This window comes from Rattus norvegicus, chromosome 4 (assembly GCF_036323735.1).
Source record: "Rattus norvegicus strain BN/NHsdMcwi chromosome 4, GRCr8, whole genome shotgun sequence".
NCBI lineage: Eukaryota > Metazoa > Chordata > Mammalia > Rodentia > Muridae > Rattus > Rattus norvegicus.
Window position 1 is genome coordinate 59,364,508 of NC_086022.1, and position 24,854 is coordinate 59,389,361.

The following is a 24,854-nucleotide window of genomic DNA, read 5'->3' on the forward strand; positions in this document are numbered from 1 at the left end:
ATATTCCCTTATTTCCCCCATACAGTATCTCTTGTAGCCCAGGCTGGCCTTGAACTTGCTATGTAGCTGAAGGTGACTGAACTTGTTATCATTTTGTACTTTTCTTCCAAAACACCATACAGGCTACAAATTTTTCTTTAGATTAAAAAAATATTTTGGTCAGGACAGCCAGAGCTACATATAGAGAAACCCTGTCTTAAAAAACCAAAAAAGAAAAAAATATTTTTTGGTAGTGGAGATTTTATCTAGAACCTCACACATACTAAGCATATACTTTACCTTATCTACCCTGAACCTATGGTTAGCTTTTAAAGAAGTAAAATATTGTAATAAAATTGAAGACCCTTTCTGTTTACTTTCTTAGCACTTCTCATGTTTCCTCTGCAAACAAAGACTACTGTTAGCCAGCCTTTTCTGCTGGTAAATTCTTGCTGTAGATGTATAACAATTTCATTTGGAGATTGTTTATAAGTTTTATATAATGTATTAAAGACACTCTTCTACAGCCTACTTTTCCTCACTTCTTTTCTGTAGTCAGATCAAGGGAAAGAACCACAGGGAAATCCAAATTGGAAAAGAGGAAGAGAAATTCTTCTTGTTTGCAGATGACATGATCTTACAGAGAAAAGCCTAAGAATTCCTCCAGAAAACTGTTGGAACTTGATCAGTGAGTTCAGGGAGGCTTCATGTCAAGTCAATACCAAGTATTCAGTCATTTCTGTATATCCACAGTGAGCTATCTGAGAAGGCAACCAAGAGAGAAGTCCAGTTTATAATAGGGAAAAAAGCCTAGGAATAAATTAAAAGAGTTGAAAGAACAATTTTCTATTAAATATGAATGAAAGAAATGGAAAAGGACACCCAAAAGATGAAAAAGTCACATGTTCATGTAGTAAAAGAATAAATATTGCTAAAATATCTGTGTTATCTAAGTAACTGAAAAATTCAGGCAAACCAAAAATGTCTATAAATTTATGCAGTGTCTATCAAAATACCAAGGATAGCATAGATGCAGAAAAAAGTTCTTGTAAAATCAATATGGAACCATGAAAGACCATTGAATAGCCAAAGGACTAGGCAAAAAGAATAAAGGTGGAACTATTATAATATCTGAGGACTTAGTACTACCAAGTTACAAAACCAAAACAGTATTGTACTTCTGTTCAGAAGGACATGAGACCAGTGGAACAGGGCAGAGAAACCAGAAATAAACCTTGTATGTGTACAGCCAATTGGTTTTTCAACAAAGGCACCAAGAGTATTGGAGAAAGGGCAGTCTCCAACAGTAAGGGTTGGTGGGAAAAGTGGATATCTATATCTAGAAAAATGAAGTGGGATTTTTAACACTTAATATGTGTAAAAGTTATCTTAAATATAAGTCCCCAAACTATGAATACACTAGAAGAAAACATAGAGCAAATAATTCAAACTTGGTTTAGTCAAAGATTTTGCATGACTCCAAAAGCCAGGTGACCAAAAAATAAAAAAATAAAAAATTAACAAGTAGGGTCTTCAAACTAAATTATTCATAACAAAGAAAACTATCAACAAAGATAACAGCTTATAGAATGGGAGAAACACTTGCAGATGATTCACTGGGGACTAATATTTAGAATTTATAAGAAATTCAGACAACAGTGAAAAACAACCTGAGAGCAGATGGGCAAACTTTGACCAGACAGTTCTCATGAGAAGATGCCTGACCACTTCCATGAAGAGGTGTGTGGGAAGATGCTCAGTATCACTGGTGAGGGATGCACACCATGAGGTACTAGCTCACCCTAGTTGGAGTGGCTCTTATTAAAGGACAAAGTGATAGTGCTGGTGTGGGTATGGAGAAAGGAAACCAGTGCAGTGTTGATGGGAACGTAAACTAAGATAGTCGTTTACAATATGGAATTTTTCCAAAAAACTAAAAATAGGATCAGATTTGGTCAGCTAATCCACTATTGAATATATACCCAGAGCAAATGAAGTCAGTGCATCAGAATATCTGCACCTTCATGTTCACCGCAGCGCTAGTCACAACAGTCAAGAGATGGAGCCAGTCAAGGGATCTATCAATGGCTACATTGCTGAACTGCTCTATACTCACATACTCTATGATATATGTAATGGTAACTGCAGAAAAAGAAAGAAATCCTGGTAGTTTTTGGCAACATTGCCTGAACTGAAAACAAACAGGCACAGAAAGAAATATACTGTGTGTTCTCCTTGATCTTACTGGAAGTGCTGGTCCATTCTTGTAATCACAGCGTATGGAAGGTAGAGATCAGAGGCTCTAGCATTCTAGGCTAGCTTGTGCTATACCATGAAACCCTATCTCAAGAAAATGAGGACTAGGGATGTTGCTCTGTAGTGTGTTTTTCTAGGATATGGAAGACCATGTGTTCAATCCTTAATCCTGGTCTACAGAATGAGTTCTAGGACAGCCAGGGCTACACAGAGAAAAACCCACTCTGTTAACTTCTATTGCGTCTCACATTCCCATCACAAACAAAGACTACTATTAGCCAGCATTTTTCTGTTGGTAAATTCTTGCTGTAGTTGTTTAACAATCACAATTGTATATTGTTTATAAATAATATATAATGTATTAGAGACAGACTACTTTTTCACTCTCTGCTTTGTTAGTTAGGGCCTTCAGTACATCATGAAAGACTGTCAGAATTTACTCAGTGGTTGAGCTGCAGGGTTTGGCATGCAGTCTTATTCTCTGTCCTTGCCGCTTAGTGATGCTTCAGTGAGCTTTTCTTACACTGTTTGTGTAGGGATGATCTCTTGTGTACAGTGTGGGAGCATCACCTGCCAGTAAGGGGGTGATGGCCTGTCAGCACAAGGCAGGAAGTCAGGCATATGAAACTGACGAGAGGTAACAGTCATGTGGCAGACGTAGACTAGTTTAAATGGGTTAAATAAGTTAAAAGTTAGTCACTGAACAAGCCCAAGCCAAAAGCCATGAGCATTGTTAATAAATAACACCGAGAACTGGGGTCCGGGTGGCAAAGCCTACAACTACAAATTGTAAAACAAACCCCACTACTTCCAGTACACCCACTGGGGTACACAGCTGAGTCTGTGTTCTTTTTCATTGTGCTGTCTTTGAGTTAATATATAATGACTCATACATTTTATATTGTTAGAATATTTGGGGGTTCTCAGTAATAATTTATTGACTTTTTTCTCTTACGTTGGGTGGTATATTTCATTAATTATAATCTCTTCACTGTTTTTTATTTGTTCTTTTTATTTTGAGACAGTCTTCCTCTGTAGCCCAGTCTGGCTTTAAACTCAGGTAATCCTCCTCCCTCAGCTGAAGAATGCCAGAGTTCAAGTGTGTTCCACCACAGTTTGAATAGTTGCTTTGCTTGTCTAGTTGGACCGTTAGGTATGCTCTGCAGGTATGAGGTTGTCGTATACTGTGCATCATGTTAGCTTGCACATAACAAACACTGATGCTTATGCTTATGGAGCTGAGCCTTAGCTATGAACTACTGATTTATAGTATACGTGTCTCCACTCAGCAACCTAATTAATCTCTGCCTCTTGGATATATCTGATGCATTCATATCTGTGGACAATTTAGTATTTGTTTTTCAACTGTTTTAAGAAGACAAGTTCTACATTCTTCAGAACTGACTTTGAACTTGGTATGTAGCCAAGGATGACGTTGAACCTTAAAAGTTTTTTTTATATTTATTCATTTTTTTATTATACGTGTGTGTGTGTGTGTGTGTGTGTGTGTGTGTGTGTGTGTGTGTGTGTATAAGGCAGAGGCAGCACATGTGTGTGGTAGTCAGATGATAACCTGTGGGAGTCAATTCTCCCATTTTGTGGGTTCCAAGGATGGAACTCAAATTCCCAGTCTCACCAGGTCTTGGCCTGACCCGTGAACTTTTGATCCTTTTGTCTACATCTCTGGTTTGCTGGGATTATAGATACGCACCCCCACATCTGTTTTATGTGGTGCTAAAGACTGAACACAGGGCATTATAAAAGGAAGAAAAGCATTGCACCAGCTGAGCTGTCTCCTAGCCTTTTCTTGTATGGCACAAGGTTGTTAGGTTGCCTCTGGGTCAGATAACACTGATAACTAACTAAGCCTGGGCCAGACAGCACTGATAACAAAGTGTTTTAGGCTCCCTAGATAGGCAATAGTAACAGGAACACTAATATGTGTGTGTGTGTGTGTGTGTGTGTGTGTGTGTGTGTGTGTACTATATTTATGCAACTATGTGTGAAACACATAGACATACAGATATATGTATCTATATAAATATACACTAAATATGTATATTATAATATACATACACATTCATATATGTATAATATATTGTAATTATAATAAATATATTAATGTCAGGATAGAAACTTGACAGTTCTAAATCAACATTGGTTTTACTTATGAGCATTAGTTAAGATATTCTTCATCTTAAAAATTACTTTTTGATAGTACTTCTTTGCCTTAAATACTTTGTATTCTTTGTATTCCCTTAATATGCAACAGATTATTTTAACTCTGTATCCCACTTGAAGTTGCAGAATACACAGGAGTCTGTTAACTCAGGAAGAAAGAGATGATGCTTGGAATCCATGGTCAGGCTTTTCAAGCCTCTGCCCTGCTCTGAGAAGGAGAAGAAGTGGGTCTGGTGATTGCTCAGCAGTTAAGACACTGACTCTTCTAGAGGCCCCAGGTCTGATTCCTAGTACCTACATGGTGGCTCAAAACTGCCAGGAACTCCAATTTCAGGAGTTCTGATGCCCTCATCTGGCCTCCACGAGCACTTCTTCTCACATACATACATCTCTACACACAGGTACATATAGCTAAAAGCAAAATAAATCTTTAAAAAACAAAAACAAAAAAAAAACCCACAAAAAACAAACAAACAAACTGGATGTGGTGGCCTGACTGAGATCTGTAACCTCAGCACTGTACAGGAGACTCAGGAGTTTGTGGGCCAGCTAGCATGGCAGAAATAACAAGGGAGATCCTACCTTAACAAGGAGAAAGGAAAAATCTGACTCCCTAAAGTCTTCAGACTTTCACACCTGTGATAGGGCATGTGTTACCCCTCCTCACATACAAGAATAAGTAAAATTTCTAGAATGTTCCATCATATGAATTTATCATAATTATAGAAACAGTTTGCTGTTAGTGTGTCATTTTGCCTTCTTGAATTCTCGTCAACAGAACCTAAAAAAACTGTGTGAAAGTTGTGTGAGAAGCCTAGAACATAGCACAGTGGTAGAGTGTTTGCCTAATATGTGCATGACCCTAGGTTTGAATTTTGACATCAGAGAAAAGAAACTCATGGGCAGTGTGATTTCTTCTTTTGTTCACTAGGTCTGTTTTCTGGAGTAGAAGTCTGATATCACATTTGGGAGCTAGACAAGCTCACACACCATCTCCAGAACTTACTGTTATTTATTAGTATTTTTTATGTTACTTTTTTATCCACAATTTATCAAGTGACTGCATTTCCTTGCCGTCTTTACTAAAAAATTTTTTGGGAAAGCAATTTTGTCTCTGACTTTATTTTGAGACAGTTTTACTGTGTGACCTTCACTGGTCTGAGACTTGCTCTGTAGACTAGGTTGGCCTTGAACTCTTAAGATACACTGGTCTATGCTTCCCTACCTAGTGCTGTGGTAAAAGGTGTGCACTGGCATCCTCTTTTGTCCTTTATGAAATTTTTATTAACGTGTGTGTGTGTGTGTGTGTGTGTGTGTGTGTGTGTGTGTGTGTGTGTTTGTGTGTATGCAGATATGTGTGGTAAGTGCAGGTGCTCAAAGTGGCTAGACACATTGGATTCCCTTGGGTATATGGGTGTGAGATACCCAGTGCAGGTGCTGAGCTCCAGGACTCTGAACTCCGGGACTCTGGAAGTGCAGTCCACTCATCCCTGCTGAGCTATCTTTTCTGTCCCTTGTGGCTTTCTATTCTGTGCTCTGTGTGGGCATTGCTTTGTTAGTACTAATGATTAGGTGTTGCTTGCAGAGCCAGAAAGTACATGTTATCATTTTTAGAAAATGCTGACAGTTTATGTACGACAATAGTTTTTTGTTATTTTTGTTTTGTTTTTAATAATTTTTTTTTACTAAAGCCTAAGATAGTATATACTTGGAATCTAGCAATCAGTCACTCCTTTGATTCATTGCCCTTAGTAATATGCATTATTTATCCTTTTTTATACAACAAGCTATTTAAGACAGATAAAAATACCAACTCCCAGGGTTTCCTGGGATAACAGTAAAATATTGAACAGAATAGACTAATAAAACAACAGTCTGTACCTTTAGGTACAGTTTTTGTTGCTAGAACAAAATCCTTTTGTGGGTCATGAACTTTTGTAGGTCATGAACTTTTGAGTAGGCTGAGTTTTGAGTTAGCTTCAATTAAGATTTTTGGTTTTAACTTATACCACCCAGGCTTTAGATTAAGCAGTCAGAGAAAAGCACTGTGATGGAATTAAAGTAACCATGGCAACTATTATAATGTAAATGTGTCTTCTCCTGAGGAGGTAGAGAGCGTGGGTGCTTGTTAGTGTATTCCTTTATTACTTTTACAACCGGAGTGGACTAGCAGTTTACTATTTCCAAATAATGGTATAGCTGATCTTTGAACATTTTTTAATCCTGTGCTATCCGATCTTAAAAGTTTTGCCAAGGTAGTAGCACTGTGTGTTAATATATGTACAAAACTTAAGATGCATCTTTAATGTGCTTTCTTACATACACTTTGAGATTTGTGCTTCCTTTACTGACAGAATCCTCCCTTCTCTCTGGCACTGATATTGTGGTTCTGCATTAAATTTCTAAGACACAAAGGAAACCATTTAGGTTTTCAGAGAAGCACCTTCATGACTGATGATAACCAATATCTGGTTTGTGATGGAACTGTTAATCCAAAAGATTCCAGGAGAAAGACAAGACCACTGACCCAAATCATTTTGGCCTAATTAGTTAAACCAATTAAAGCAAGCGTGTGTGTGTGTGTGTGTGTGTGTGTGTGTGTGTGTGTGTGTGTGTGTGAAGAGATCGGCAGTGGACAAGTGGGAGATAAGGGATTATAGTCCAGTAGTTAGGGGGTTTCTAAATGGGGGATTAGGCAGGGAAATAGATGGGGTTACAGAAGTAGAACATAAGTGTAACAAAGTGGGTCAGTGACCTGAAACAAAGACGTGGCTGCAAGGTAGTCATAGCAACAACAGGTGGTCATAATAACCTTTTGAAACAAAGGTATGATTGCTGTTTCCTGGAATAGGCAGTATAGAACCATTTGTAGTTAAGTTCAGTCCTTTAGAAACAGGTTTAATCAAACAGGAATGAATCTAGTTTGTCTTTAGTATAAGAAGGCTTTCAAACTTCAGATGGAGACAGACTGGTTCATCAGAACCAGCAGTGCCAAGGCTATTTTTTAAGCAGCCCAAGAGAGACAGCTTTCCTCTCACATCTTTTGTTTTAGCCTTAGAGATTTAAGAAAAAAAAATCCTGTTTTATACTTTTAGTGAAGGTATTCTTTCTAGGTCTAGACATTATGATGCTTGAAGAGAAGCTAAAAGTGAAACCAGAGTAATTGCAGCACGTTGAGCTGGTAAGTGCTGTACTTGTTAGTACTTCCAAGAGCCTAGTGGTTTTCAAGAAGGGCTTGTCAGTGAGCAGTTCAGGTTCTTATTCAAGGTTAATGGTTATTATGATGATGGCACTAGATAAAACATGGCTTCCCTCAGCCCTGGTTTTTCTCTTGGTAAAGGAAGAATGAAAATGATTCTGTTGCTGGGAAATCCAAGTCATTCTCATCATAAGAGATACTCCTGTATTATTGAAGGTTTGGAACTTAGATTCCCTGATAGGTAGAGGGGCCATGACTAGGTAGTAAGGATGGTGAACTTTCAAGATGGCTGGCTTCCTCCTTAATTTCCTAACCTGAGACAAAAGCCTCTTGGGATATTTTTTTCTGTAAGGCCCACTGCTGAATATCTCTCTCTCTCTCTCTCTCTCTCTCTCTCTCTCTCTCTCTCTCTCTCTCTCTCTGTGTGTGTGTGTGTGTGTGTGTGTGTGTGTGTGTGTGTGTGTGTGTGTGTGTTTGTGCATATGAGTGCACGTACCTCAGGGGGCCAGAAGAGGGTGTTGGATCTCTTGAAGCTGGAGTTACAGGTGGTTTTGAACTGCCTAACATGGGTGCTGGCAACCAAAGTTGCATCCTCTGCAAGAGCAGTAAGTGCTTTTAACCCCTGAGCCATTTTTCTGGGTCCCTAGAGATTGTTCTTGATTCTCTTAGATGTTCTTCCTATGGTTTTACTTGTGAGATCTATTAAACTAACCTGATAATCCTCTTCTGACCCCATTTATCATCTATAGGTAATATCACTCAAATAAGAGGTCATATTCCAATGCTAATTCTCAAGACACTGCCTATCCAATAACAAGTTTTTCTTCCTTGTTCATATCACTGTACTATTATCAGTTGATTATATTAGCTTCTGTAGATACAGCCATGTGCCACATGCATGCCTGCTGCCTAGTGGAGCTCAAAAGAAGGCATTGTAATACTCTAGAAGTAGAGTAGTAGATGGATGTGAGCCATCATGTGGATGCTAGGAACTGAGCTTAGGTGTCCTGGAACAGCAACCAGTTCTTTTAACCACTGAGGTATTTCTATAGGCCTAGCTTTTTAAGCTGACCTCTCATACTGAAGTTAATCTTGAGCTTTTTAATTATCAGCCTATTTCTACTTGTGCATTTGTGATTTTTTTTTATTGTTTCATGCTATCGCTTAATCTTTATTGATAGCCTTTTAGTCATTAGCAAAATTCAAGGTTGCGATCACATCTAAAGTGAGTTCAAATTCTATAGCAACGTTAGATAATTCTATCCATATTGAGATTAAACCATTGATTATTAATCTGAGAGTGGTATTTTTATTTTAATTAGTGGTGAACCTGTGACCTGGCCAGTATAAGAAACGTTATTTAGATTCAATGATACATATTTGATGTTTTCTCAGTCACACAATTGTGTCACAAAAGTAAAATTGCATTTAGCATGATTCATTGATTATCTTATTTTTAGTGGCTCATTCTGACTTTTGGTTCTCTCCAGAAATCTTATCTGTCCCATTGTAGGTCAGTGTAGGGTTTTTCTGTCAAACTCTCTTATTCTGTATTAAAGACTGTAGTCTTCTTTTTCCTTTGGAATTAGAAATTTAAATTGAATTCTCTTATTTTCAGTTGTTACTTCTTTTCTTTGTTAGTTCTTTTTCTGTAGCTCTCAGTGCTTGAGGGTGTAATTATTTGGACTCAGAGACCTGAACTTATTATAAGCTATTCCTTGCTCTTTTTACTTTCATTGCCACTCCTCCCCCATCCCCATGTCATGGTCTAGTTTGTTCTTAACCACACATACTCTATTTTATTCTAGAATTTAAAGTTCTTTAATGCCCTCCTCTTTAGACAGGATCTCATTGTGTCGCCTGAGCTGACCTCCAAGCTAAGGACCCTGTGTGTCAGCCTTCCCAGTGCTGTGATAATAGATTATGCTATTAAACCTGCTATGGAATTATTTTCAATAAAGAGAAATAGAAGCAAATTGAGAGTTAAATGGATTAAATTTTCTATAATTTTTTAAATACGATAAAGAGTCATGTCTTATATTTTTGTATACACCCTTCCTGGAAAAATACAATTAGTGTTTTCATAAGTGCTGTAGTGGTATAATTTTCTTTTCTTCTTTTTTTTCTTTTGTTTTCTTTTTCTTCTTCTCTCTTCCTCCTCCTCTTCCTCTTCCTCTTTTTTTTTTTTTTTTTTTTTTTGAGGTAGGGTTTCTATCCTAGAGACTAGATACCAGGCTGACCTTGAACTCATAGAGATCTGTTTGCCTCTGCCTCTCCAGAGGTAAGATTAAGGGCATGAACCACCATGCCTAGCTCAATAAATGATATAATTTTCATATTGATTTATTTATTGCATTGGTAAATATTTGGATGTCAGAGATGAGCAAGGTATATTCTGTTCTCAAGGGGGTCAAAGTATAGTTAGAGAGATACATATTAAGATTCACTGTAGACAAGATAAGGCCTAGTAGGGATCTCAGACGTTCTAGGATGAGGTTGAGGAAGGAATAGCCAATTAGGAATTGTTGTGTATACTTAGCCAATCTTCTACAGAAGAACTCTGTTTAAAGTAGTTTCTTAGGATAGTCATGGTGGACACACCTGCAGTCCCAGAACTTGAAAGGCAGAGGCAGGTGACTTGAGAATTTGGGGCCATCTGGACTATATAATGAGATCCTAATACAAAGGTTTTTAAGAGTATACAGTTAAGTTTTAGGGTGGGATTGGAAATACAGGAATAACACTTGTAGGTTTATTATTAATACTTGTAGGAAATCTGATTAAAACTAAATGAGCCTGTTCATCTTATGACGCACCATATAAATCATTTTTGTCTGTTATGCTGTGGTCATAAGCAGCTCCCAGTTGTCAGTAGTTATTAAACATGGTTTGTTTTTTGCATATGCTGATGCCTTTTGTGTAGTTTTGTTCCAGGATTCAGGCTAGAGATACGCCTATGATTTGAGGCTTTCTTACTGTGTCAGAAGGAAATGAGGCATGGTAGAATATACATAGCATTGCTCTGAAGACTGTTCAAAAGTGAACTATGCATTTATTTCCTCCTCTCTTTCCTTTCCTCTTCCTCCCTTCTTTCACTTTCCTTTATATTATTATTTTTGAGGCAGGGCCTTGTTACAAAAGTTTGGCTCCCTGGAACTTCTTATATAACCCAGGATGGCCTTGAACATGACCCCCACACACACACAAGATTTATTTTCTTTTACGAGTGCACTGTAGCTGTCTTCAGACACCAGAAGAGGGCATCAGATCCCATTACAGATGGTTGTGAGCCACCATGTGGTTGCTGGGAATTGAACTCGGGACCTCTGGAAGAGCAGTCAGTGCTCTTAACCACTGAGCCATCTCTCCAGCCCTGACCTTGAACTCTTAGCAGTACTCCTGCCTCAGGTTCCCAAATGTAGAGATGACAAGTGCTGGTGACCAGGCTCAGCTTTTCTTTCATGTATTAACTATCATTGACCAAACAAGTTGTGCAGGCAATCCAACATCAACCTTTTAAAGATGCCCTAACCTCCACCAGGGAGGAACTGGTGACAATTTTGAAAAATAATGTAATGTTTCATCAAATTTTCTCTACTCGCTGGGGTTGCCTTGGATGCCTGATTAATGTACACTGCACACAGTAAACTACCGAAATAACGTGTACTGGCATAATGCTGGTAGCATGTAAGGAAATGAGAGACATAGTTACCCTGGAAACTCACCTTTGTATCCTAGGATTACCATAATCTTTTTTTTTTTTTTTTTTCCGGAGCTGGGGACCGAACCCAGGGCCTTGAGCTTGCTAGGCAAACACTCTACCACTGAGCTAAATCCCCAACCCCTTACCATAATCTTGAAACTTTGGCTTGTGTCTGAGTCTAAAAGGAAGATGCCTTGGTGTTATGGTTTGAATCTGAAGTGGCCTCTACAGATTTGTGGTTTGGATTCCTGCTCTGTAACTTGCGCTGCTATTTTGGGAGACTGTGGACCTTTAGGAAATGGGGCTTCACTAGTGGAAGGTTTTTGTTTAGGCTTTTGAAGGTTTACCTGGCCCCTAGTTCCTGCCTCACAGCCCACTATCATGCTGCCACAAGCTGAGCTGCTGCTCTGCCTTCACTGACACTGTGGACCAGAGAATTGCAGGGAATATGGAGGAGTTGTTGGGTTCTGTCTGTCTTGAATGTGGAGTCGATAGGATTCTGTAGATTTGAAATTGAAAAAGGGCAAGTGAATGTTCAGAGTCTGTGGCTGTAACAATTGGAATGTGGAGTACAAAGGAGAGAAGCTGTGCAAAATGATGGTGATTGTGCCAGTGTATGACTTCTGCTGATGTGTAGTCAGCATCTCTGTTTCAGGATGTTCCTGTTTCTTGCTTCTGTATTCCTTTCCTTTCTCACAGTGTGTATTTAACTGACTTTCAGTGCATTCGTTCAGTTTCACTCAACAAACGTTTAACAATTAATTACAGTGGTTCAGCCACTATCAGATTGATTCTTTGGTTACAAAGCAAGCCAAAATAGACTTTGCTTTTTTACTTATACAAAGAGAAGGGAAATATGTGAGAAGATTAGAGAAGAGATGAGAGCATAGTCTAAGGATGATGGGGAAGCTCACTGATTCTAAGGAAACTTGAAGAAATTATAGCTTGAAAGAGTCATGAATAGTCTTACTAAGATCTGATGGATATACCGTCTCTATCAGAGCCATGTTGGGTAGGCCCCTCACTTCACTGAGTTTCTGAGTAATCAGATGCTGGGATGGGACAGTGGGGAGAACACAGTGCTGAATATTATATAGTGTGTGCAGCTTAGAGTAGCATTACCACATCATATTCATAACTGCCTAGAGTCTAATTACCTAAGGGAGTGACAAGCTCTGGCTGTGCTAGAACTCAACTAGGCTGGCCTCAAACACAGGGTTACCTTTGCCTCTTGAGTGCTGGGGTTAAAGGCATGCACTTTATTTTTAAATTTTAAAGTTTACAATGTTTATACCTATCTTACCTAATGATTTTATTTGGTTCTTAATTTATATTTATGTTTTCCTATCATTTAATACACACATTAGCATGTATCAACAGTTTATAGCATTAAGCTTTTTGAAATGAATATTAAAAGGTATTTTGTTTATATTTTTCCAGAATCTTAAAAAAGTTGTTTGTTATGTTATGACATGGTTTGTGTGTACCAGTGCTGCCTGTAGAGGTCAGGGGACAATTTTGTGAAAGTTAGTTCCTGTCCACTGTAGATTCTGGGAGTTGAATTTAGCTATCAGGTTTGTGTCAAGCCGTTTTCACTGCTGAGCCATCTTGCTGCCTCCCCATGTGTTAATTTCACTTCCCATTTTTTTCCTCTTTGTTCTTGCAAGGAACTCGTGTACTAGGCAAGCCCTGACCACGGAGCTGTTCTAAACTCTTTCTTTTTTCCTTTTCTGAGTAATATTCAGCATTGATGGAAAGCCCTTGAGTTAAGTTTGTTTTTTTAGTTCAGACAGATTTATACAGTACTTGGTAGAAGATCAAAAGTTTACTAAAAAATAAATTAAGGGACATAAGAGACTATTAGGTTATTTTAGTGCTTTGATTTGCAGTTCCTTCAACGTGCCTCACTGTAAAATCTGGATCTGCCTGCTGAGTGATTCTGCCTTATCTATTACCTGTCAGAACTACTTTGCCTGTGTGCCCTTCCATTTAGTTACCAGGGATAAAGCAGTTACGACAGGATAGTCAAGCACTCTATATTCCTACAGCTAGAGTCTGAGTAAAAACCCTAAGATCTCTACATCCTCTATCTTAGATAAAAGGCAGAAAAAAATTGTTCTTAGTCAAGTTTCCCCCTTTTTTTTTGGTGCCCCTCACCATTAAATACTTAATTAACATTTAATAAAACATGAATAGTAAAGATTTCTAGGTAGATGCCAGATAAATGTATAATAAACATTATTTTAAATCTCATAGATGAATGTAGAAAAAGGTAAAGAAAAATCTTAGAGACAAATGAATGTGCGTGAGCTGGGGATGGACGTAGCTCAGTGGAGTAACACTTGCCTACAGTACAGAGGCTCAGGGCCATGAGTGCCCAACACTGGAGGAGAAAAGGAACTGAAAACTAGACTCATGGCTGCTCTCCAAGTGGCCCAACAAGCAGCTGAATGAGACAGATGCGGATACTTACACCCAATCAGTGGACTGAAGCTGGGGACCCCTGTGGTTGAATTAGAGAAACACTGGAAGAAGCTGAGGAGGATGACCTCATAGGAAGACCAGCAGCCTGAACTGACCTGGACCCCTGAGATCTCTTAAGACACTGAGCCACCAACCAGGCAGCATACGCAGCTGGTATGAGGCCCCAGACATAAATAGCAGAGGATGCTGGGTCTGGCCTAACCCTCAAGAGCTTTGAGACCCCAGGCTGGGAAGGCCTGGCAGCAGGGGTGAGGGGCTTGGGAGGGGTCCTTTGGAGAAGGAATGGAATGGGGAACTGTGGGAGGGCAGACCGGGAGGTGGGTAACAACCGGACTGTAAAAAAAAGTAGAAGTGGGGGCTGGAGAGATGCTCAGTGGTTAAGAGCCAGTGCTCTTCCAGAGGTCCTGAGTTCAATTCCCAGCAACCACATGGTGGCTCACAACCATCTGTAATGAGATCTGATACCCTCTTCTGCTGTGTCAGCAACAGCATAGTCATATACTTAAATAAAATAAATAAATGTTTTAAAAAAATAGAAGTAATAAATCAATCAAACAAACAAAAACCTAAAGCTTCAGGCTGTCATGGGATTTCAGTTTTAACAGCTTCATAGAAAGAGTCTTTTACATTCTTACTTAAAGCTTTGTTCTTTAAAAGTCACTGCATCATTAAAATTTGGTCTGGACAGATACAAAGGTGCCCAGCTCTAATCTCAGCCAGTGGATCTCTGAGTTCAAGGCCAGCCTGGTGTACATGGAAAGTTAAGAACAGCCAAAACCGCACAGTGAGATGCTGTCTAAAAAGGAAAAAATATGGCTTAGGGAAAACATCTGCCCAGAGGCAGAGAGATACCATGGAAGTTTGTGCACTTCAGGACCTTGGTTTGTCCTTGTGTGTAAGTGTGGTCCAGTGCCCTTCTTTTCCCCTCTGAGTCCAGGAAACCCAAAGCTCTGATATGACCACATAATCTTGAAACAGTGACAACACCAATGGCTTTGGGCTGAAGCGAATGCTGAACTTTTCTATAAAGATGGAATAGCCTTCATCTTGGTCACAGAGATGCTCCATGTTGTTGTTCTTTTGTTCTTAATAGGCCTTTAAAATTCCCTGGGCAGTAGACTGGTTCAGCTGTAATCCACCCATACAGTGTAATACTGGTAAGCAATAGAAATGAATAAGTTGCTGCCTTGAAGCACAAGATCATAGTGAGTAAAGAAAACATGGAAGAAAGGAAGCCAGACACAAATTAACAACACTATGATTTTATTTATATGACAATGAAAACACTAGCAGGATGAAAAGTCATGAGTAATCTTTGAGGAAGAGGAAAGGGGTTAATGATTAGGAGGGCTGTGAAGATGGTTTCTAAGGTGCTGCATTTTGGTTCTTTTTAAACCTTTATTATTATTATTATTATTATTTTATTATATTATTATTATTATTATTGTATGGGTGTTTTGTTTGCATGTATATCTCTTGTACCACAGGCTTTCAGTACAGAGGCTAGAAGAGGCCATTGGATCCCCTGGGACTAGAGTTACAGTCTGTGAGCCACCATGTGGGTGGAGGGAATCAAACCCAGGTCCTTGGGAAGAGCAGCCAGTGCTCTTGATCACTGTGTAATCCCTCCAGCTGTATTTGTTTGCTTTTGAGATAGAGTCTAATGTTGCCCAGGATGGCTTCAAACTCTCTATGTACAGGAGAATGTCCTGGAACTCCTGATCATTTTGCTTCTACCTCCTAAATGTTGGGATTATAGACATTTTACACCATGACTAGTTAGTAACATTACATTCTTGACCTGGGTGACAGTTATGATTGGCACACCTTATGGCACTGAATGGAGTATGATTTGTACACTTACTCAAATGAAGAGCAAAAAGGGAAAACGTGATGAATGTAGAAAAGATCAGACAAATTTTTACAAACATGATCAGATATAGAAAACATGGTAGAAATCAATCTAAGTGTATCATCAATTATATGAATGTAAATTAATTATAGTTAGCAGTTACAGTACACATTGTGGGGCTGGAGAGATGGCTCAGTGTCTAAGAGCACTGACTGCTCTTCCAGAGGTCCTGAGTTCAATTCCCAGCAACCACATGGTGGCTCACAACCATCTGTAATGGGATCCAATGCCCTCTTCTGGTGTGTCTGAAGACAGAGACAGTGTACTCATATAAATAAAAATAAATCTTTAAAAAAAATACACATTGTGGTAGTATGTTTCCAGGAAGGCTGGTATTAGTTCCTTTCTTGTGTGTATACTCCCCCTGCCCCCCATCTAAAAACAGAGGTCATTGTTCAGTTCCTTTTGAATCTGAGTTGGCTTTTTGTCACTTGATCAATAAAATGTGGGAGAAACGATACTTGGGGGTTTGGTGATTAAATCATGAAAAAAAAATGCAGCTTCCTCTGTCTAGACCTCATTAAACTTTTTTTTGCAATGTTCTATGGAGCACATCCTGGAAACCAAGTTACCATGCTATGAGAAACCCAAGCCAGAGGGAGAAGTTCAGCCATGTGAGTGAAGGAAACATTTTGGACAGCTGACACTACAGCTGTTGTAGACATCATGTAAAAAAACAAAACAAAACAAAACAAAACATAGGGCCCAGGCATATAGTCCCAGTCTAGACATCTTCAACTTGGCACTAACCCACCTGGCCTCAGAGATCACAAGGTAGACATAAGTATCTTTGTTATATCTTCTCTGAATACTGACCCTTAGCTGTGTGAACACAGTAAAATGTTTGTAGTTTTTGCCACTAAGCTTTGTGGTAGATTGTTCCTAAGATAACTGAGACAACTCTGTGCTGTCACAGTCTGTAGTCTGCTGAGTGGGGGTTAGTGTTAAGTTGAAGATGAACGGACATTCAAGAAGACTAAGCGAAGGCTTGAAACAGCAAGGAAGGTGTTGCTGAAGGCTATGAAAAAAGAAATCTTTAACACATCATTGGTAGATGGTTTGTTTGGCTGTTGACACTATCATCTGTAGTAAATACCACGGAAGATGAAAAATATAACAAAATTGGAGGCCAGTGAGATGTCTCAGAGGGGGAAAGAGCTTACTACTCTACTGTACAAGATGATGAACTAAAACTCATGGGAAAAAGCTGAATGTCACCCACCCAGCTCTCCCTATGGGGAGATGAGAACCAAGACAGGAGAGTCACCTGGAAGATTCTGGGTCAACTAGTCTACAGTATATGTCATGGCAGAAACAAGAAGAGAAATGCTGCCCCAACAAGATGAAAGGAGAGAATTGACTCCCAAAATTTATCCTCTGACTGCTCCCAGCAATTGCCATATCTCTCTCTCCCCCTCCCTCTTCCTTCCTCCCTCTCATAATAAATAAAAAATTAAATAAAATTAATAAATTTGTAGGCAGAATGTTTTAAAGAGCTATTTAGCTTCTGCAAGTTGCTTACAAGGTACAAAAAATAGAGATGAGGCAAAAAAATAAGCTATTACAAGGAAATATTTTTTTGTTTGCCTATTTATTTTGAAACAGGGTTTTATGGAGTCCATGTTTGCCTTGAACTCTTGCTCCTCCTACCTTTACCTTCCAGTGCTGGGATTGCTGGTGTATGCCACCATACCCAACTATTTATTCTTTCTTCAGAGAATCTCTGTAGTCCAGCCTTACCTTAAACTTGTGGCAGTTCTCCTGCCTCAGCCTCCCAAATGGTAGGGTTACAGGCATGAGCAAACACTTCATACAAGAGGAAATACTTCCCTAATTCAAGATTGAGTATGTTGGAAAATAAAACCTCATCCCTACTAGCTTCAGATGACTATTGGCTTAAAAACATGGCTTCAAAGCAAAGATAAAATTCAAGGTTTTGTGAGTAAAACATGACCTCAAATAAATCCATTTGTTAAAACTTTCTAAAGATTGAAGGCGACACCACACAGAACCTTTCAGTTACATAAAAGCAAGTCTGAAGATCTTCAGAGTCTCTCTTAAACATGTCCTTAGACAAGGGACATTTGTAGATCTTGAGATTATTTTTCTAACATTAGCTTCACACAGAACTTGAGTTGAGGGAAAAGATATATAAAATCTCAGATCTCTGTCTATTGTAAGATTCCTTAGAAAATATACAAGGCTTTTAAGAAATTGTATGCTAACCATCTGTTCTGTAATAGAGTAACCAAGGGTTAGAGCCAGGAAGTGTAAAGAATTGTTACAGGGAGTGGGACTTTGTTGTCATTCAGGAAATGGTGGCTTGTGTCTGACTAAATTTCAGAATTGATGGCCTCGTTCCTGCTCTTTCCCACGTTGCCTGATATTCTGAATGAGAATGTGTATTGTGGTGACCCTGAGTCAGTCTCAGTGTCCTGTGTTTGTGTGTTGAGTGTGTGGGAGCAGATAATTTGTCTCTTTAATTCAGATCAAGAGGAATAAAACTCCAGTAGCTGTACCTGAGGAACTGCATCTGAAGAGCTCCAACCAAGCTGGACCTGATTTAGATATCGAGATACTGAACATCAAGCTGATGCCATAATGAGATGAGAATTTTGAAGGTCTTAGGAGAGGGTGAGTGTATTTTGCATGTGGGAGGGAGTTGTTGGGCCCAGCGGGTGGTCTGTGGTAGTTGTTTGACTCCAAAGTAGCCAGCAGCAGTTTCTTCCTTTCTTGCCATTCAGAAATAAGAGTCTGTTTTTCTCCTTCTGTTGAATGTGGGTTGGCTTTAGTGAGTCACTTTATGAAAAGCCTGTCATTTGTTGGGACTGCCGAGACTGGATCATAAGAAGCTTCACAGCTTCTCTGTATGGTACTTAGAATTCTGTCTTTCTCTCTTTCTATTTTATGTGCATTGGTGATTTGCCTAACTGTATGTCTGTGTGAGGGTGGCAGATCTCCTGCAACTGGAGTTATAGGCAGTTGTGAGCTGCCATAGGTGCTGGGAATTGAACTCAAGACCTCTGGAAGAACTGCCAGTGCTCTTAACCACCTAGCAATCTCTCCAGTCCTGTTTTTTTGTTTTGAGATAGGGTCTCACTATGTAGCTCTGACTGTTCTGGAACTCACTATGTAGACCTGACTAGCCTTGACCCACAGAGAAATGCCTACCTCTGCCTCCTAAGTGCTGAGATTAAAGGCATGTACCACCATACCTGGCTCAGTAGGGTTTTTTTTTAAATAGCAATAAATAACTGTAATATCGTTGGACAAAATAGAAAATAATCTAGCTTTGTGCAGTTTGTGAGAGACATATCTATGCATAAGGGAGACATAAGGAATCAGAGTGAATGGAAGTAAAAGTGTGGAAAAACCTACTCTAAAAGAAGCTGGTGAAGGGTATTACTGGTAGAGAAAATTCACATGAAGGCAAAAGTCATTATTAGAGTTAAAAATAATTAGGAAAACTTTAAATGAGTAATTAAGGTGGCACATGACTGTAATCTCAGCTGCTTAGGTGACTGAGACAGGAGGATTGCTTGAGCCTAGCTTAGGCTCCTCTTGGCAACAAAGCAAGAATTTATTTGGTTGGTTGGTTGGTTAGTTTTAGTTAGTTAGTCAGTTAGTTAGTTTTGGTCTTTTTGGGTTATAGCAGAGCTCTGGCTGGCCTGGCACTTGATACACAGTAGGTCAGGTCTTCCCTATTCCAGCTTCTATCTTTTAAGTGCCCCCAGGTCTGACTAAGATGCCAATCAAAAGTGAAGGGGAGGAGGTGGAAGAGATATGGAGAATCTGTATCTCCATATATAAAAATAAATACATACATAATGCAGGAAGAAATATGTGAGTATAGTTATAAGAGTAGTTTGGTAGTTCCACACAGTGAGAAATTCTTGTAGCTTCCAACCCCGACCAGCAGGAAAGGAGCAACACCACGATGCTCTTCTCAAAGCAGTTTATTCAGGAACCTTTTAGTGTGCAAGCAGCAACAATCTCTCTCCAGCCCCCAAGCGCACTCCCTTATAACCTCCCTCAACTCCGCCTCAACCGTCCAGTCTGCGTAACCTCCGTTCATAGGTCCACGTCACATGGCCTGATCTATCGTCCTGTTGTGCCAACCTAGCTCTCACGATGGGGCGTGGCTTACTTTCAGGTGCTAGTCGTAAGACTCGGCAGCAGTCCCGGGCGCCATCTTGGAATTGCCGCTACACCCGCTCCCCACAAATTCTGACTTTTTTGAGTAACCTATGGTCATATGGGCAAATACTTTTTGAGAAGATATATTAAAAATTTGAATAACCAGCAAGCTTTATTTGATAGGCATGCAGAGAGTCTTAATAGATGAGGACACACTTAAAAAATTAAAAAATATTGAATAAATGCTAAATTCATAGTAAATCTAGCCAATACCACTGAGTGGTGGATGTTAAGCATACTGGCAATTCTATTTTGTTAATGCAGTTAATATTAAAATTGAGCAAAATAACAACCAAAATAACACTTCTTGGAACTTTCTAAGAAACTGGTAGTTCAAAAAGGAAAAAATATCCAAAATTGGAAGGAAAGCTGAATGATTATATAAACAGTGGATTATAGATAAAGAAACTTCAGAGGGGCATTTACAACCTTTTGTACTTTTATCTCTACAAGTGTGATTTGAGCCTTTAAAAATGTCTTCTGTCTCGTGGTTTTTGAATAAGACGTATGTTTTAATGCCCTTCTTTGGTAATTCCAATATTTATGCCAGTTGCATATTGCCTTTTAGCTGTTCTGTTTTCCTGTCTATATGAGGCATTATCTTCCTATTTCTGATAAATTAGTTTAGATTCCAACAGGGATTTTACTTTCCTAGGTCCTGGGTCTCTCCCTTGTTCACATCACTTCTGAGTTACCAGTACACTTTGATCTTTTCCTTAAGCTCACTTTCATGTGGCAGCGCTCTGTCTAGAGCTGCCCTCAAATCCATGGGCTTACTCCACCCAGAGCCACATGGTTGGGCTTTCATTTCTGATTAGGGGAAGAGGCTTGGTTCCTGTCCCGAGGGGCACTTCACATTGCCTCTGTTTCAATACTGCTGAATATTTACAGGTTCTCTGCCAGATCCCACATGCCGCTGTGTGCTGACCAGCTTGCAGACTCTTGCCTTGATTTCCTTGGGCTCTCAACTCAATCTTCTCAGCTAAGATAGGCCTAGGGCTCCCTGTCTAGGCGAGAGGAGACAGCAGCAGGTTTCACTGATCTCAGTTCACGTTGTTTCCTGTCTCTTAGGACTCCCGGTCCTTTATTACTTGGTGTGCATTGTTTCTATGTATTTGTTTCAGGCAGGTATCTCTTGCAACTCTCTTTGTAGCTCAAGATGTCCTTGAACTTGTGACAATGCCTCTGCCTCATCCTATTTTAGAGATGTGAGCCACTGTACCTGATTGGTTTGTTTTTCAGTGTCCTTAAAATGTTTCATGATAAACATAGCTGTCAAATGTGCATGTTTGTCAAAGGACAGACATGAATTTGCTTTTTCTACACTTAAATTTCTTCAATCATTTTGAGAGATTGTTTTAGATTTCAAGTATTTTTAAGCCTGGCATGGTGGTATACACCTTTAATCCCAGCACTCAGGAGGCAGAGGTAGGTACCTGGTCTGTGTAGCAAGTTCCTGGCCACCTAGGGCTCGATAGTAAGACCCTGTCTTAGAAAAATAATAAAAATATTTTCAGTTAATTCCTCGTGTTTTTATTTGCAAAACAAAGAGGTTTAATCTGTCCTCTGGTTATATAAGTAGACAAATAGTTTGCAACACAGGCCTGGGGTTTGAGCTAGACATTGCAGCCTTGTTCCTCATATTACTTTCCAAGAGCATCAGGTGGCCATTTTTGTTTGTCGCTTTAAAAGTAGTCCATCTAGCTCATTTCATTCGATCTTGTGACCTCAGGGAAGAAACCTCCTAGGATAGAATAAAGAAACTTTTTACATCCTGAGGCTTTTATAAACAAAATGAAGATACAAATATTGTTTTAAATTTAATATCTTTAAGTACTTCCACAATGCAGTCATTTTTCCTTAAAAAAAAAAATGAAGTTCCTGTCCTTTGGTCTAGTGACTGTTCCTTTATAAATAATTGATTTCTAAGATTTCCTAATTTAAGGAGACTGTGTTCTAGTTGAATAATTTAAGGGAAAGTGATGAGGCTATGAATTCTTTCAGTGGAATAATAAAAGAAAGCAAGGTGTGGGGTTGGTTGAGGAGAGTGGCTGTGTGGCTTCAGATGAAGGAGTTTGTTAGTCTTCTCAGTAGGGTCACCTCACCACAGTCAAGGAAGTGATCTGATGGCGAGGTCTAGAATAATTGGAACCATCCTGAGATAATGTGATTCTTATCATTGGGAGGATGAAAAATCATCTTGAAGGGTTCTGTCTTGTGACTGCCACGCTTATTCCCTTTCCTCTGCCTATGCTCGGTTGAGAGCCTGAGGGCTGGAGAGGATGGCCTAGTGGTTAAGAGCACTGTGCTTCTAGAAGACCTGTGTGACTCACAAATGCCTAGTTCCAGGACCAGAGCATTCAGCACCCACCTTCGACCAACAGAGGCACCTGTGTACCCTTACTTACTTACAGCCATATACTTACTTACTTAAAAAAGAAAGAAAGAAAGAAATTTCCCTCCAAAATAGAAAAATCCAAATTATTAGTTTCTGGAGCTCTATTGTTTTTCAGACTGGAAGACAGTCTAACTTTTGTAGTGCCATATATAGAATTATATACTAGGAATGTCTGAAATTGTTGAGTTTCTACCAGTATAAGAAAGAGAGGGGTTGGGGATTTAGCTCAGTGGTAGAGCGGTTGCCTAGCAAGCCCAAAGCCCTGGGTTCGGTCCCCAGCTCTGAAAAAAAGAAAAGAAAAGAAAAAAAAAAGAAAGAAAAAGAAAGAGAGATCCAGTTAGAATGTCTTGCAATATAAAAATTAGAAGGTATGGCACAGAGGGGTCCAGTGCCCCCAGGCCCTGATGAAGCTGAGGTTGTGGTTGTGTATGTGTAAGCCTGACATGGGCTCCACTTTCTTCTCATGGTGGCATCCTCATGTCTTTATGCGCCATAGTTTTCCTGATGTTGCCCTCATGTATTCACAGCATTAGCTGTGCTGAGGGCCTTGTTATTTTCTTTCCCTTCTATTTGAGACTTCCCTGAATCATTCTTATAGGCGCTAACCCAAGTTCATTGACCGGATCTAAACTACAGGTTTGTTAGACGAATGGGGCAGAAATCAGAGCACAGAGACTCTTAATGGAGAACCTGAGAGGCAAGGAAACTAACATATCTCAGTGTCCTGAAATGACCAGCGTCACCTGCCCAGATTAGGAAGGAGTGTTTGCCACAGGCTTCCTGTTGTGTCAGGGTGTGGGGCTTTGGGACTTTGAAGATCCAGTTTTAGCACATTTTAATGAAAAGGAGAAAGGATCATCAGAGAAGGAACTTTAATCCTTGGACTTAGTGCCAGCCTCCTTCCTGAGGGAGATGCTCTTCCGGACAATGAGGTACCCACACAGAGAGCAAGTCAGAGACACTGAAGAGCAACAGCAGGACACATAAACAAAGACACTGTAGAGTCTCAGCTTGTAGCCTGAAGCTTTCAAACAATGGAGTCTAAAGGAGGGAGACACTGATACTAAGGGCATACTTTGGGTGGTTGTCTATTTTGATTGACAGGTTTATATAATAGTTTATCTATTGCACATCTTCTTTCCCGTGATGAATGTCCTATTATGCATCAGCATAAGATGGTAAATAGGGGGCTTATCACTAAAAATTGACTTTGGGAATCCAGTTTTTGGTTTTGGTTTGGTTTGGTTTTGGTTTTTTCAAGACAAGGTTTCTCTGTGTATTCCTGGCTATTCTGGAACTTGCTCTGTAGTCCAGAGTGGCCTCGAACTCACAGAGATCTGCCTGCCTCTGCCTGCCTCTGCCTGCCTCTGCCTGCCTCTGCCTGCTGAGTGGTAGAGCTAAAGGTGTACACCTCCACCTTCAATCCACCAGGAATCCAGTTTTACTTTACTATTCATGCATCCCAAAGGAGCCTAGGCTGGGTCAGTTTTTCCTCCTTTCATACTGGTCTTTTGAAGAATATGACTGGGTAGAATCTGAGTTTGATGGTTGTTAAGGGACAAGGAACGTTCTCTGTTGCTCGGAATGGGGTGTGTATACATAGTACATGTAGGTAGGGTCTCAGCCTACCAAGTGCATTATTATTAGAAGAGGGGTGTGCATGTAGCCCAAACAAGGCAGTCCCAAGTTACTAAACTATTCCTGTTTGCCTGCCTCCTAATAGGAAGAAAAGACACATTGTTAGATATTTTTACAAATCTGTTTAATACCTCAATTCCTAAGAAACAGCTGGAGTTAGATCCCCAGGTGAAGATAACTTTATACAATATTTTAAAAATTTGTGTGTGTGTGTGTGTGTGTGTGTGTGTGTGTGTGTGTGTGTGTGTAGGTCAGAGGATATCTTTGTTAAGTTGCTTCTCTACTCCTTTTATAAGGGTTCTGGGAATCAGGCTCAGATTACCAGGCTCATGTGGTGAATGTTGCCCACTGAGCCATCTCACTAGCCCTTTAACAGTTATTTTCAATAACCCTGTATATGAAATAAACATTCTGTGGTAGAGAATGTCCCACTGTGCTGTCATGTCCAGGCCTCTTCAGATTAGGGATACTAAACTTGTGTTGAAAGAACTTCTAACATCAAGCATCCCTTGAAAGGAAACCAAGTTTTTTGTTTTATTTTGGTTTTTTTGGGGGGTCACATTTTGAAACAACTATTGCCCAAGTATTTATATATGGGGAAGAGAACGCAGGAGTTGTCACCATTACGTACACCAGATCTCTCCGTGTTTGATCAGTACAGGCTGTTTAACCTAATCAGGCAGTGCAGCTTCCAGACTCCAGACTTGCAGTGGGTGGTGTAGCCGATCCCTCCAAGCTCTGAAGTGGGAGTTAGTCCTGGTTCACATGGTTTTTTAAAGGCATTTGGTGTTCGGTGTTAAAAATGTTTTTTTAAAACATTTATTTATTTTCTGGGTGTGTGGGCGCATGTGTAACACAGCTCATGTGTGGAAGTCAAAGGACACGTTGCAAGAGTGGATTCTCTTCT

General features: G+C 39.7%; 1 protein-coding gene across 3 annotated transcripts in view; it reads left to right on the forward strand.

Annotated features, from left to right (window-relative positions):
- Ahcyl2 (adenosylhomocysteinase-like 2) overlaps positions 1–24,854 on the forward strand; it is a 149,757-nt gene that overhangs the window by 15,761 nt on the left and 109,142 nt on the right. Inside the window, exon 1 of one of the 3 annotated variants that reach the window (XM_008762771.4) lies at positions 18,203–18,348. The exons of 1 other annotated variant lie outside the window; for it this stretch is intronic. The gene's annotated coding sequence lies outside the window, so the exon portion shown is untranslated. Of the gene's footprint in view, positions 1–18,202; positions 18,349–24,854 lie in introns of those variants that run through there. One more of the 3 variants, XM_063285981.1, reaches the window with a different exon arrangement.